At 33.2% G+C, this 15,149-nt stretch overlaps 1 long non-coding RNA gene across 1 annotated transcript; it reads right to left on the bottom strand.

Moving 5' to 3' along the window:
• Positions 1–9,981: 9,981 nt before the first annotated feature.
• On the bottom strand, positions 9,982–11,152 carry LOC135142062 (uncharacterized). The gene is made up of 3 exons (XR_010282460.1): positions 11,138–11,152; positions 10,744–10,879; positions 9,982–10,695 (listed from the first exon to the last, which is right to left on the bottom strand). It is a non-coding gene; the product is annotated as an uncharacterized LOC135142062 (long non-coding RNA).
• Between the last annotated feature and the right edge of the window lie 3,997 nt (positions 11,153–15,149).

The following is a 15,149-nucleotide window of genomic DNA, read 5'->3' as shown; positions in this document are numbered from 1 at the left end:
TTCTTATTACCAAATGTGAGTTTAACCTTTGTAGTAATGCGTCCCCAACAATGTGCTAGGTACTCTTACGAATTATAATAAACAGTTTGGATTAGTTTTTGTTGTAAGAAAAAATATTCAACTGAACTAGAACGGAAATATTATCGAACTGAGACAAGGGGGAAAATTGCTGTTCTAGCAGGAGATGGTTTCCTGGACCCTGCAAAAACCCAAAAACAAGGAGCTAGTGGGTGACCATCATTGCAACCACCAGACCCCGGCTCGAAATTTTATTTGGGAGTTTAGAATTTGGAGTTCCTGAGAAATTGGGTTTGGGACGTGACACTTTATGATTTGCTGTGAATAACTGTAGACCATTTCCACTTTCACACTAGATTAAAGGATTAAACAAAAAAGGCTAATTTTATACGTGGTATACAAGATAGGATGTCAGAATTGTGATGAAGTGTATATTGGCGAGACAGATCAATATTTACAAAAAAGATTAGATCAACACAAGAATGAGGCAGATTCAAAAAAACAGCGGTAAAGGCACACTTTTATATAAACAACCAGAAGTTCAAATTTGACGAAGCTTCAATAGTGAATAGGGAGAAAAATGAATTCAAAAGAAAAATCAGCGAGATGCTTCACATAACAATTGATCGAAGGTTGTTTCGCCAAAGCGTCCATCTCCCCTGAAGTACAATGAAACATATCCAGCATTTTCGAACAATTATAATTATACTGCAAATATTATTTTTTATGAGAACTCCTATAAGGTGAAATAAACATATGGATGTAATGTTAAACTCAATGTAAATAAGCGTGCTACGCGTATGTTTCAAATGAGTTTTTAACTTTACAAAATTATGTGATGCATCATCAACCTATTTGTAAGGACATGTATATCAACTTGAAATAGTACACTGTAATAATAACAGCACCTACTGTATTCCGAAATCATATTTTATATTTTTTCGTTTATATTACTAAAAAAGGGTGTTTTTTGTTTTAAACTATTTTTTTTTTCATTAAATAGTCTTCGTGTATCATTGATTGTATGCTTCCAATGTATTGACACGGTATAGAGATCATTCAGTAGGGAGACGGAGTAGGACAACTCCTGTCGGCGCCTTTGATGGGTGGTCGTTGCCCATTTCTAGATGTCGCCACCTAATTTAAAAAGTATCACAATCGCTTCATTTGAAAATTTAAAAATTGATTCCTGTACACAATTTACTACACTTTATGCAAATGAATTTTTGGAAAGGAATTAAAAATAGTGTAATAACAATAACATGTTTTAGTTAATTTTAGAAACCGCACAGTCTACTGATATAATAAATAAAGAATGAAGCGCCCTATGACAGAAATGCCGTGTTGAAATTCAGATTTAGCTCCGCTTCTCTGATAACGATTTTACGTTTTATTAATTTATTTTCCATGTCTTAATGGCTATAAAATTCAACGTTATTAGAAAACACCAATATATGTTTTTTAGAATATCTTGAGAAAATTACATTCAACTGAAATATTTTCACCGAAAGAGCAGCCTTAAACCATCAAAACCAATGCAATCTTGAATGCAGGTAAACTGCCAAATTTCAAATATTTCAGACTAAAGTCACTAGATAACCAAAGTACCGCAATTCAATGTTCCAATGTGTAAGAAAGAGAAGTACCTTGCGCTGCGCGCCCTCAAGACAAACAACCATCCATGAAAACGGTTCACTAAAAATAGTGAGTTGTCCCTACTCCCGTACTACCTAAATGATTTCTCGTGGTATTAATGTGTTTTTTAAAACTAGTGGGAATATCAAGATCATAACCGCATGTTTGTAATGGGCTGTACGACGCGAAACGCCCGTGTGTCCATTAAAAACCCGACATCACCCCTCCCCACGTTGGTGACTATAAAAAGTTAGGTTATGTTAGTAAATGCTGTCATTAAAGAGTGCACCAACGCAAAATTGAACGATTTTTTATGGCAAAAAGGAAGCATTTACACAACATTTGAAGATGAAGGCTGTGATCAGAGGGTGCTGTAGAAGAGTTGTGCGCAAAGGGTTTGTGCGATATCGAGAAGTGCGTTTTGTAAAATTTTACCATTTTTAAATATACAGACCAACAAATTTACAATATTGTAAATTGGCCTGTGGTCAGAGAGATTTTATAAGTAAACCAATTACACAGGAAACTCATAGAAACTACAGATTATGTGGAGCACATTTTGAGGACTGACTGTTTGCAAATTCACAAAAAAAAACTTAAACTTTGATGCTACACCTACCAAGACACAAACAGGTACAATATGTATGTTTTGTCTCTTTTTGAATTACTTATCAAAATCGTAACATTGGAAGATTGTTGAGCCATTGTTCAATAATGTATATGTTGTACTTCACAAATTTCAGAAGCTTGTGGAGTAAAACTTCATATTGAGGAACTAGAAAAACATGCAGCTGGCCAACAACAACAAAATCCTGTTGAAGACGGAACCACCATTTCAACAAGGGAAACTCTTCGACACGTGTCCCCTATACCATCTACATCTAGAACGACTCCAATCATCGACGCATATCCATCTCAGGATACATCGTCTTCTGCAAAGAGGACGGTGGAAACACAAACTGGTATGTCGTTGTCTTCTGGAACTCCCAGAGAACAAGCGCTCCGACGTCAACTATGCAACGATAAAAAACAAGACCGATTAGAACAAGAAAAGAGCAACGAGAGAGAACAAATAGATACATTTAACCAACTGTGCGATATTTTACTGCCACAAATTTTAGCCACTATTGTTAAAACTAAAGTTTGTTTACACGGTCAATCAAAAACACAACTGAGATACCCACAAGAATACAAACATTTTCATTAACATTATTTTTTTGTCTCCAATGGCGTATAGATTTTTACGAATCACTTTGCTATTATCCTACTGTTACGACTTGCAACGCATGATTGAAAAACTTCACATCAATCCAAATTTGAACGATGTGATGTTTTCACATCAATCCAGATTTGAACGATGTGGTGTTTGATATATTAAGAATTAAAATAACAACAAACAAACAAAATAAACTAAAGCATGCGTATTATGTGCTGATGAATATTAAGGCAAATTTGTTTTACGACATCGCCAATGATGATATTATTGGTTTCCATCAAGTTGAACTTGATAGAAAAAAAATCCTGCCCGCCAACAATATTCTTGCGACTACGGCTTGAGATATATTTGACAACTAGAAGCACCGTTGGGGTACGCTTTTGTACACACCACTTGTAAAGCAGAAGATTTGAAAAATATTTTGTTTAGCACAATAAACAAACTACAAGCAATAGGGTTGAGAGTTCTGGCATTTATTTCTGATGTTGGATCAAATTTTTTAAATTCATCAGAAATATTAAGCGTAACACCTGGAAATCCTTTCTTTACAATTAGTGGAACAAATATTCAGTATATTTTCGATGCCTGTCAGTTACTTAAGGCATTGCGAAATATTTTTCTTTACTTAGGTATTTATTTGTGTTGCCTTCTAGTGAAATTGTGGACGGTAAATTCGTCCAAGAGTTTTTTGAATGTGACTCAACGTAATACGCGATTCGCCCCAAAATTAACGTTCACATTTATATCCAGGTCGCTTTGAAAAAATTAAAGTAAAACTGTCTGCTCAGTCACCAAGTTGTTTGTGGAATGAAAACCGAAGTTGCCATCACCATTTTACCCAAAACAGCAATGTCCGCAATACTATTTCCTAGTAACATAAATTAATTTATTTGACATAATCAATTTTACAGGAAAAATCAATATTAAAGCGGGTCTTCCAAAAATTCCTCTGTATAAAATACATGCAGCAAAATGCAACTGGTGACTGTGCTACTGATTTAGCAACAATTTCATTTGCTATTGAAGATATCCCCAATTTAAGTGAAAGGTACAACATTCTGACCATAATTAATAATTCTCACTCACTTCGTAATGCCCTAGAAAGAGATGGGACAGAGTAGAGAGAATTTGATTTAGCTGAACAAAATGTCTTACAATACATATGTGGATACTTAGTGAGTAAGTGCTTAAAACAACACTCTTGTCATATATGCTATGGATATGCAAATACATGTGGAGAAATTATAGAAACCACATTATTATGTCATTTCTGAGACTACATTTCTGAAACTTTACCTTATGACAATCTTAATGTTCTACACGAACAATTTGAAGAAACTGCCTTAATTAGTTCATTTGTACATAATGCACTTCTGCTTCAAGTTGGTAGACGTCTTAAAAATCATCTGACTTTAATAACATACAATCATCCATCTAGTAATTTCCCCCATGATTACCTTTTGTCATTATTTGTACGATTACGTATATTTTATACATTGAAATTCCATAATAGGGAACTACAGAAGCAACCTAGAAAACAAAGGAAATTAATCATTTTATCCCATTTATAGAGCATTTGTCAACGCCATCGGTACAATAATTAATTATTATAGGTGTATGATTTGTTTAACAATTCAAAAATTAAAAAAACACCACCTGTTGAATTAAGTTGGTATCAAATAAAAGTCCTCTAGGCCTTATGAAAATGTTTTGAATGAAAACCATGATTATCCCAACCTCATTATTTGTGACAGCACATCTTGGCACCATAAAAATCTCCCTAGGTAATGTCGGTTAGTTTTCGTACTATGTTACCCATTGAGTGGTCTTTTAGTTTTTGAACAGATAATACTTATCAGTGTTATTTTTATGGAACTACTCCTGTACTTACCAACAATATACTGTTTGTTAAAATTTACATATAACTGTAAGAAATGCATACGCAATTAACATGACTTTTCTTTTATAATTTGAAACCATCGCATCATATTTAATTGGGGTTATTTCAGAGTTCGCGTTTTTCGTTTCGTTCGTGTAACGTTTAGTTTTAGTAATACATTTAGTAACATTTAACATACACATTAGGACATTTGGGTTCACCAGCACAAATTTTACGTTCTCAGCGGTCCTTTACGTCAAATTCTGTGTTCACTTCACTGGCATGTGTCTTATGGAAAATTCAAAAGCTATCATATCTCTATTTTCTAGGTCATAACCTCATAACTATGAAATTATTGTATTGTCATTGGTTCTTGATACGTGTGTAAAATTTTAAACCATTCGGACTTCTGGAAGTGGTTGAAAATGTAATTGAAAGATTCTAATACATAGATTCATAGATGAAGCCAATAAAAGAAGGTTAAAAAATTGATCGAAGATTATTTCGACAGAACTTCCCTCGCCCCTGACGTACCGAAAATGAAACATGTTCAAACATTTTTAACGATTTTGATTTCTTCTCCAAAAATCTAAATGTCTGGGGTATAAATTCAACACGGATGAAACGTCGAGAAAACCTGAAACTAGCGGTTCGTCAGATGGACCCTATTACAATACTTCCTTAGCTTAAGGTCGGGAAGTAAAAAGTGTGCTCAATATGTGAATAACAATCCTACTGTTTCTGGTGGTTAGAAAATACCTCTCTTGAAACGGGATATCTATCCAATAGTTTTAGCGCAGGCGGTTCATGTTTCTGTTAAGTGTTCACTGTTGAAGTATAGTACAAGCAGCATACCTATGTTATGACATGGAATGCAAAAAGTTAACAAAAGGAAATTGTATAATCGTTAATAATACCTAATAACATTTATTGCCCAACAGAATAATTTCCACTTACAGGACAATATAAACCTAAATTTAATTCAACCCAATAACACTAAATAAGTATTTAACCTATGTTATTAAAAATTACATAGCTTAGCTAAAATTGGCTAATTATATAAATAAGTACTACCTAAATTTATCTTTCAAACACTTTTTCAGGACATTTAAACTGCAACCAAAAAGATCAATCTTGTTATCTCTTTCAAAGTTATTTAAACTTGAATTGATTACATACAATGAATGTTTCCTGCCTAAATTAGTTCTTGGCATTTTACAGTAGTGTAACTGAAGTTCTACTATTAAGCCTAGGGATGAAAAAACATGTGTAGCCAAGCAACTCTCTACAATCTATGATACAAGGTAATAATTTATAAAAGAAATTATAGCAGCAAAAATACGCCGACTATACAATGAATTAATATTAAACCTAACTAACAATGCGTTCTGTGAGCAATTTCTGTCTGGCCATCGCGTTTCTTGTGTAAAAAATAAATATTTCACAAATCGGCGTTGAACTGATCCAAGCATGTTGATCTAGTAATTTTAATAATGTACAGTAGGGGAACGAGGGGCTTGTTGTAACAGTTTTTAGGAAAACGAGTATAATTTGGTATCTATTAGCTGTTTGACCATTATAAAAGTATCAATCGGTAGTCTAACTATTCCCCTATTGGACTGAACAGGCAAAAGGTCAAAATTGTTCATCTTCACTTCACACCAGACATTTTCTTAAAAAAAGTGCATTGTTACAACTAGCCCCAACCACGGGGCAAGTTGCCATGAGACAGGTAGTAACAGTAAAAATAAAGCTGATGTTGCTATATATTTAGACTTTATTTTTCAAAAATCAACACAACACTTCATTATATACAATTTTTTTTCAGTAAAACTGAAATAAACTTTTAGAAGAAGAGTCAACATTAAAGATTTGAGTTTTGTCTTCCTTTTTCTTAATATATCTGGAAAGCGATATATGGAATAGGTCAAAATTTTGGCTCGCTTTTCGTATGCTAGGTACGAGATTTGTAAAAGTGAATTTGGGATAAGTTGTAACATGTTACAACTTCCCCCAAGGATATTGTTACAACATGCCCCGTAGCACACTTTTCTACATTTAATTACATTTCGACAAAATTATGTGGCTTAGCGTCGAAATGTGTAAGGAATATCAAAGCTGAGTAATTTTTGAGCTACATGCAAAACTAAGCGTTTTAAATTAATCAATAACTGATACGATAAACCAAATTTTACTAAAGCAATATTTTACATGACTTGGCCAAAACGAAACACGTGCACACATCTACTCACTGCGCTGGCTGAAGGAACAGTGGTTGTTATGGCATGATGTCTTATGGTGCAAGAATTAAATTCAGTAAAAAACCTGAAAAGTTTAAATTCCGGGTAAAAATTTAGTGTTACAACTTACCCCTGTTACAACAAACCCCTGGTTCCCCTACTAGACCTTTAGAGTTTCTAAACTGACAAAATCTTAGCAATTTCTAACAATAAATCCTAGTAATTTTTTAGCATTGTTTTTCCTTTGCTTTTTTACGTATGCACGTGATCTATATTATTCTCCTTTCGCAAATTTAATATCACTACTGTGATACCCCAATCTTCCCGCCTTGAAATTTGACCTTGAAAAGTTTGAAAGGCCCGCGAAAAATGTAAAAATTCAAAAGTTTGACCTTGGCTGTGATCGTCTAACAAATAGGAACCTACGTTGTGTGTTGTTTTTTTTTTGTTTTTGAAAAATGGCGGGAAGACGTTCTTTCATACAAGTGAGCATATACTGCATGCGAGTTGAGAGGGCAAGAAAGAATAGACAAAATTAGGGAGGTCGAAATCCTTTCATAGGAGGAAAAAGAAACGAAGTCAGCTTGCCCTTCTGGCGACTCCGCAGTGTCAAGGCGTCATCGTCCTTCATTCCCAAAAACCCCTTGGGGTTTTATTCACCGAAATATTACATTTCAAACACCTTAAGATATATGAAAGAAAACACTCGCGAATTGACAGACATACACATATGAAAAACGAACAAACGGAAATTCTATACATATGTTTGGAATCAATGCAAATATTTGAATATCACAAGTTTAATAAACAAAGCAAAAACTGAATCAAGTAACTGGATGCAAATACACAAGTTATTACAGGCGTGTGGCGGCAGATCCTTTTTTTTAAGGCAGTTAACAGGAGCACAACGAAAGTACCCCTGGGGCATTGTAGCATAAGCGGATTCTGGGCTACCGATCTGGAGCTGTTCTCCCCCCACGACGGTGATTCTATCTATCGCACAGCCTACCCCACACGCATATCTCCGTTACGAACGTGCCCTGCGGAACTAGGCCATTACGGTCGTCCAACCCGCAAGAGATCTAGGCTAGCACGAAGTCTAGAAATTTACAACATCGGCGGCCGCCCCTGAATCTATCCAAACCTGTGGATTTGTACAGGTGACACGATAAATCTCGCCAGCTCGACTAGGAACCGAACCTCGCTTCTGCCACGTTTTCTGTGTCATTTAACTTCAATTCTATTTTTAAATATTCAATCTCTTATAACTCTGATGTTAACAAGAACTGAACAAGTGTTAAAGTTTCAAAGAGCAATAAACAACATTTAGATTCGCCATACAACCTTGTGAAATTTTAAACAACAAATAATTCTTATGTGAGATTAAAGTTGGGCATCAAATAATTTATATGATAGAAACATTCATCAACAAAGTATTTACAAAACAAAACTTAGCAAGGATTTATGAAACAGAAGATCTGGTGTGAAATAAACTTGTACAAATAGAAATATTATGTGAGGTTAAAACTGTAGAACATGAAATTTACGTTCAATTAAAATTATACAACAAACAAAATTACTGAGGTTAAAATTGTGAGGTTAAGAAATATTGTATGAGGTGAAAATTTGCAGAGTTAACAAAATTTACAGGAGATTAATATTTGCCACACTTTATCAACGGTTCATACAAAGAGTTTACATTATGCCAAATTATATCAGGATCTAAATGATGGGTTACTTCGAAAATAATTTACTTTGAGAGTTTAAAATACCGCGAACTGGTTACCCCAACAAAACACATAATAAACAAACAGAAAAATATCCAATCATCGCTCCGAGGGAAAAAGCGTCTCGGTGATGTACATTTTCTATAGCGTTGGGGGGCATGCCTTGATTAATTAATCAATCTGGCGTTGTGAAGCATGCCCCGATGAATTAATCATGAAACGATGATAAGCACCTAAGGGAAGAAAATATCATAACCCCCCCGCCAGTTCGCAGTATAATGAACTTGTTAAACAGCCGTAAATGAACTATTAGCAATCTTGTGTGAAGAATTTAGAAGTGTTATAATGTAACACTTGCGTATATGCATCCAGAGACCTATTCGTAATTAAACATAAGGCGTTTTTCCTGACTAATAAGTGAATTTTATGAAATCTTCTAGCAAATGGTTTATTTAAATAATCCTGATTATTAAATTGTGTTTGCTATAGCTGAGTATTAAGAAAAACTATCTTGATTGGTGAATTTACAAACAATGAAACAAAATTTACAGCACGTGTTCGCGTTCGACCGGAAGTCCGCATTTTTCTGATTAAAAGGGCGCAAGAATTAACCGCGCGGGTTGGGGACAACTGTATCATTATGAAAAATACGTTTGATCGTCGTTAAACAAAGGCTTCCTCCCGTTTTATTAACTACCAAACCAACTAATTTAAACCTAGCGCTTAACGTGGTTACACTCACACAGGCACATTCATAATGAATCATTCTACGGCATGCAGCTTCCCTCTACCAACACTCTAACTGAAATCACCCTAGCGCTACGTGCTGCCATCTAACTCAATGATCATGCATTAACCCGACATGTCTATTTGGTTGCCTATGTTTAGCGATTCCCTTTTCGTGATTGAATTTTTTTTTTTCAAATTCAAATTATTCAAATGTGATTTCGCGCCGCTGTTAATTAATTTCAGCGCGAAAACTTTGATTTAAATTCGGTCACCACATTACTTTTGGCCAATAAATAAATAATTATTGGAAGTGTCCCCTTTTAGCTGACTCACCCTGTGTAGATATATATATAATAACTGAACTTGTATAACGTTGCAAATAAAAAGAAAATAGTTATAAATGGACGTTAAAAAAATATATTAATGTATTTATTACTGTTTTTACAAAAGTTTTTACGTACAATAAAAACGAATACAAACTTTTTATCGTAAACAACTATAAATATTACATTACTAGTGTGACTGACTTAAAACAACAAAGGTTAAATTCACATTCTCTAATAGGAATTAAAATGAAATTATTTTAAAAATTTAATACACTCAGTGAAGGCAAACTGGTTTTGTTTCGAGTTAAGTGATAAATTAAAATTTAATTTATTTAAAAATAATAAAAATATTATTCACCATCTTATCAATGTACTGACTTCTTCGCATGCTTATTTATCACATCAACTAGCAATCTTGAAAAATTTGTTTGCAAAAACATTTTTCCTTATGCGAGTTACATTCTATTTTAAAATTCTTGTTTTTACAACATAAATTATTCTTTGTCTTTCACAGTAACGGTAAGAGTTTTGCCTTTTCTCGAAAAGCTTATTGTCCTGTTTCCAGAATGCGAAAAATCAGGTTTCGCCATTTTAATGGCAAATTTCTGGTTAATTCGAAACCAGTCGCTCGTCAAATCGGAAAACCATAACGTCATGGTAAAGGGACAGTTGGACGCAAAGTGGTTTACCTCAATCTGATACTTTACCGAAGAATTCGTCGGAATAGAAAGATTTTGGAGTTTATCCTGAGGGCCATTGTTTTTTTCGAAATCGAAACTATCGAATCCTGTAACGACTGTTGTGATAATGTCATCTTCTGAAAAATTTCTTAATCTAAAATGCGTCTCGCGACTCCAGGCTACAACTGAAACGAACAGAGTTATGGTGAAGGTTAGAAAGAAGATTCTTTGATTTTTCATGGTCACTAAAACGAGAAGCATTAAAAAATGTGTAAGAATATGAACAAACTTACTTTTGGGCAAGCTTTAGGCGATGTTATTTAAAGTACACTTTTGTTTTATTGAGAACAAAACTACATCATAAACGTTCTAGACAGTGGGATGTTAAACATTGAAGTCTAGCAGGTTTTCCCGACTCAGTCAGATAAACTGTTAAAATACCGACCAATGTATTGCGAAATATTGTTGATGAACGCACTTATTATACAAATTCTTCATGACTCAAAAATAAATCGGTTGAACTGTTACACAAAATTCTTATTGCTTGGAAAAACCAATTACTAAATTTAAAAAAATAATGCTGGTATTTCATCATAATTTTTGTTATTAGAATTTAGAGTTTTTATCAGAATTATCTGTTTGGTTTTTGTGTTTTTTTTTTTTTTTTTTGTAGCGGTTTTTACATACCTTTGTCTATTTATATATATTTAGATATACATTTTTTGTTTTATTCAGAGTCGCAAATGTTCGACTATTCAACTCATTCACTACCTCTTTTTGGTGCTAGATATGCAACCAGTATTATTCGAACCTGTCAGTTCCCGAGGTAGATCGGCAGATGGAGCAGCCAATGATCTAATAAAGCGCAGTGATCAGAAGAATAAGAGTTACTAGTTTATTGCTGCTATGAAATGGATAATAATTGCAAATAAGTATTGGAATTAAGATGGTTTCTGTGTCCATTTCGCATCGTTTTAAATACGGAAAACAAAAAAATTGGTCGAAGGTTATTTCGACAGAACTTTCCTCGCTCCTGTAGTATAATATAAGTATGAAAGATATTCAGGTTTTTCGAAGTTATAAAATTTCATTTTGCGAATTTTATTTTTTTATGAGAACCCCTATAAGTTAAAATTAAGATATGTATGTATGTAACGTTGAAGTAAATGTGAAGAAGCGTGGTACTCCTATGTTTCAAATGAGTTTTACCGTTACAAAATTTTACGATGGCATGAATCGTTATTGATTTAATCAATAAAATAAATTGCCTCATTAATTTTTTTTTGAGTCACGTGTATAAATAATTCTAAAAACTATGAATGCTTGATAAACCACAAGTATAGTCATAATATTTTGCTTATTTCAAGACGATTTATTCAGCGAAATTTTGAGATGACGTAAACAATTTTTTGGGAAGGGATAAACAAATAAATTTTGATTAACGATTTGCCATGATTAGGATTAACCTTAAGATTTGCAAGATTTTCAGTTTTGCAGTTTTATTATTATGTATATTTAATTTTAAATTGCAAAATGTTATTCGATTTTAACCAAAAATTCAACATGTATTAATGGAATTTATGGTTTTATAGAATTTAAATTATTATAGATGATCGCACTGCTTTTAAAATACTGGCGACCGCGTGTCGGCTTTATCTCTCAAATATAATTTTTAATGTAAATATACAAAAATTTTCACATTAAATTTACGTAACATTGTTTATAACTCATGTTTCGTATATCTTGTTTCAAATGATAAGTTATAATTTAAAACATTTGTTAAAAAATAATGGTATATAAAAAATAACTAGAAGGAAAAATACATACTAAATCCATTTTCTTTTTCAAAATACGTAGTAGTTTGACATTTTATATTAAATGATATAACCACTCTGAGTTTCAGTAGCAATTTGGATTTTCATTTCTCGAGCGAAAATTAAAGAAGTATTGTAATATGGTCATGTGGCGAATGACTACTTTCATGTTTTCTCAACGTTTCATAACCCTTAGAGTCAATAGAACAAATTATGTTTTAATTGTAAAAAAACATTTAAGAAAGCCTAATGTCTTCATTAACTTCATTCTAACTACATCAGAATTTCTTGTTCTAGAAAATCAAGTCTGTATTTTTTTATGGAACTTTGGTCGCATACTTCCAGGCATAGATGTGTGTTTTTTTTCACACTGAACGTAGGGACTTTAAGGCATGTTCAGAGTTAAAAAAATGTACTGGCGATATACCTATATACATATATTTCATTCATAATTATCGCATAATTATATAATAATAACAAAAGGAAACAAATTCGAACACAAACGCTAAATCTCTATCAGTCACTTATAATATTAACATTACCCTCATTATTGACTACATTTTCTACTCTGTCTTTTTTCTTTTTATCAAAACTAACATTTCTAACCTGTCCACTTAACTTCTCTCTCTCTCAATTTTTTCCAGGTTGTTTTTCACTACCAATAACTGATCGTTGATAAAAGTAATACTACTATCAAATTTCTTATCATCAGAAGACCCCTCTTCAAACTTGTTTTTAGCTTGTGTATATTTCTTCAAAACATCTTCATACTTTTGTTGAGTCATTGTATAGTCGTTCACCGTTTGAGTTCCCTTCGCCTTTTCATATAAATTTGAAGCTTCTAGTTCCAGACTAGCAGCTTCATTAAACAACTCATTTCCTGCAATTTTTAATTCAACCAGCCTTAAACTATCTTCAGTATTCGTCTTAATGAAAATATTTTTTGCCTTGTTAAAATTTTCATGAGCTTCTGTCGATCGATCTTCATCTTCGTTATTTTCTAAAAGCCATCCTTCTTCATATAAAGATTTTCCGTACTGTCTCCAGGCTTCCAGTTTATTATTATTGATGGTTGTATAAATTAAGCTTCCTTCCACTAATTCTAAAGCCTCATCGAACTTTTTGATGGCTGCTTGATACTTTTTCTCTTTGAGTAATTGATTTCCTTCCTCATTTTTTTGTTTAGCTTTGAAAATACGCGTAGCTTTAGCTAGATTTCTTTTAGTTAGATCAATCGTAGACATCTCGTTCGATAGTTGATAAGCTTCTTTAAATTTTTGGATAGCCGTTTCATACTCACCTCTTGTAAAAGCTTCCTCACCTTCTGTATTTACTTTTAAAGCATCGTCATCTTGTTTCTTTTTATATAAAACTGTTCTAATTGCACTCTTGTTCTCTCTGATCTTTTCGGTCGTCGAAGTTTCGTTCGCTATCACCAAAGCTTCGTCGAATTTTTTCATAGCCACTGTATATAATTTTCGTCGAAAAGCGTCCTCTCCTTCTTTAATAAGTTCTTCAGCTCGAGCATTTAAAGCCTTTTTCTTATTAGATGTAATATCCTCGCTCATTGATTTTTCGGCCACTTTCAAAGCTCCATCGAACTTTTTAACCGCACTTTCGTAGTTTCCTGTCTTCATCAGCTCTTTTCCTTCTTCATTTAATTTATTCGCTTTATTTGAATCTTCTGCTTTTCTCAGATTTGAATTTATCGTATTAATTGTGGGGCTTTCATTGGCCAATTTTTTCGCAGCTTCAAATTTAAGAATTGCTTCCTCGTACATTCTTCTTCTCATCGCTTCCTCACCTTCTCTATTTTTTTCTTCTGCACTCTCATTTTCTAACTGTGAATTTGTATTCTCAACAGTTATAAGCAAAGTATTATGGTCACTTCTTCGGTAGTAGATCTCGTGCGATTTTTTAAAATGTTGAAAAATATATTTATCCGTACAATCCAAAGTTGCGTACCTTTGATGAACCCGGATAACATCTTTCGTGCCATCGGAAAACTCCAAGGTCATGGTAAAAGGGCAATGGCTGGCTCTTGCATTCACTGTTTCGAGTTCTCGAATTGAGCCTCCTTTTCGCCAGACTTTACGATGAACCAGGTTGTGATCTGGGCGATAATTTCCATCCCAGTCGTAATTATCTACTTCAGAAATAGAAGTGTTGATAATATCTCGATTCGTGCTATTAACTAGCTCGAAGTAAGATTCTTTGCTAATTTCTTTGCCCATTTTGAGCGAAGTTGTGATTCAGGATGCACTTACTGTTGCATGGTTGTTCCAGTCGTTCTATATATATTTAAATCATGATATCATTTGTATGCGGTTTATTGTTTACTAGTTTAGTTTTGCAAAGCGAAGGTCAAGTTATAAAAATATTAATGGTGACAGATAGTTGAAAATCAATATGTTGTTGTTTTTACCTACTAACTGTGATAAATTAGTGTGTGTTCTGTTTTCAAATAAACTTTAATTGTGGCAGAAATTCACCCTACTCTGTATGACAAGGAAACAAAGATACAAACCCGATTATACTGTAAAATAAAAAAATGTGTGTACTTTTTTGGCGACCAAATTTAAAAAATATTTAGAAATTTTCGACAAACATGCTCAAACAGGCTACTTTCAAACGTACTGTGTTCTGGGAGAAACGATAAAGAGCTTGCGTTTTGACGAAATTTTTTTAAGAGAACTCTGAGGCTTCATTATAATAAAATCAGTTAAATATATTTCCACGCATTGTAATTTTCGAGGCAACCTACGCAAACGCTTCTAAAACAATTTTTTATTTATTTATTTTTTTACAAATTTATTTCTGTGAACAATAGATACATTGCATGAGAATTATTAAAAAAAAAGAAACAATTTTTTACTTCATTAATA

Source organism: Zophobas morio, unplaced genomic scaffold (genome assembly GCF_036711695.1).
Source record: "Zophobas morio isolate AGI-343-1 ecotype UQ-CSIRO unplaced genomic scaffold, CSIRO_AGI_Zmor_V1 ptg000046l, whole genome shotgun sequence".
In the NCBI taxonomy this organism is placed as follows: Eukaryota; Metazoa; Arthropoda; class Insecta; order Coleoptera; family Tenebrionidae; genus Zophobas; species Zophobas morio.
This window is presented reverse-complemented; position numbering and strand designations above follow the sequence as displayed.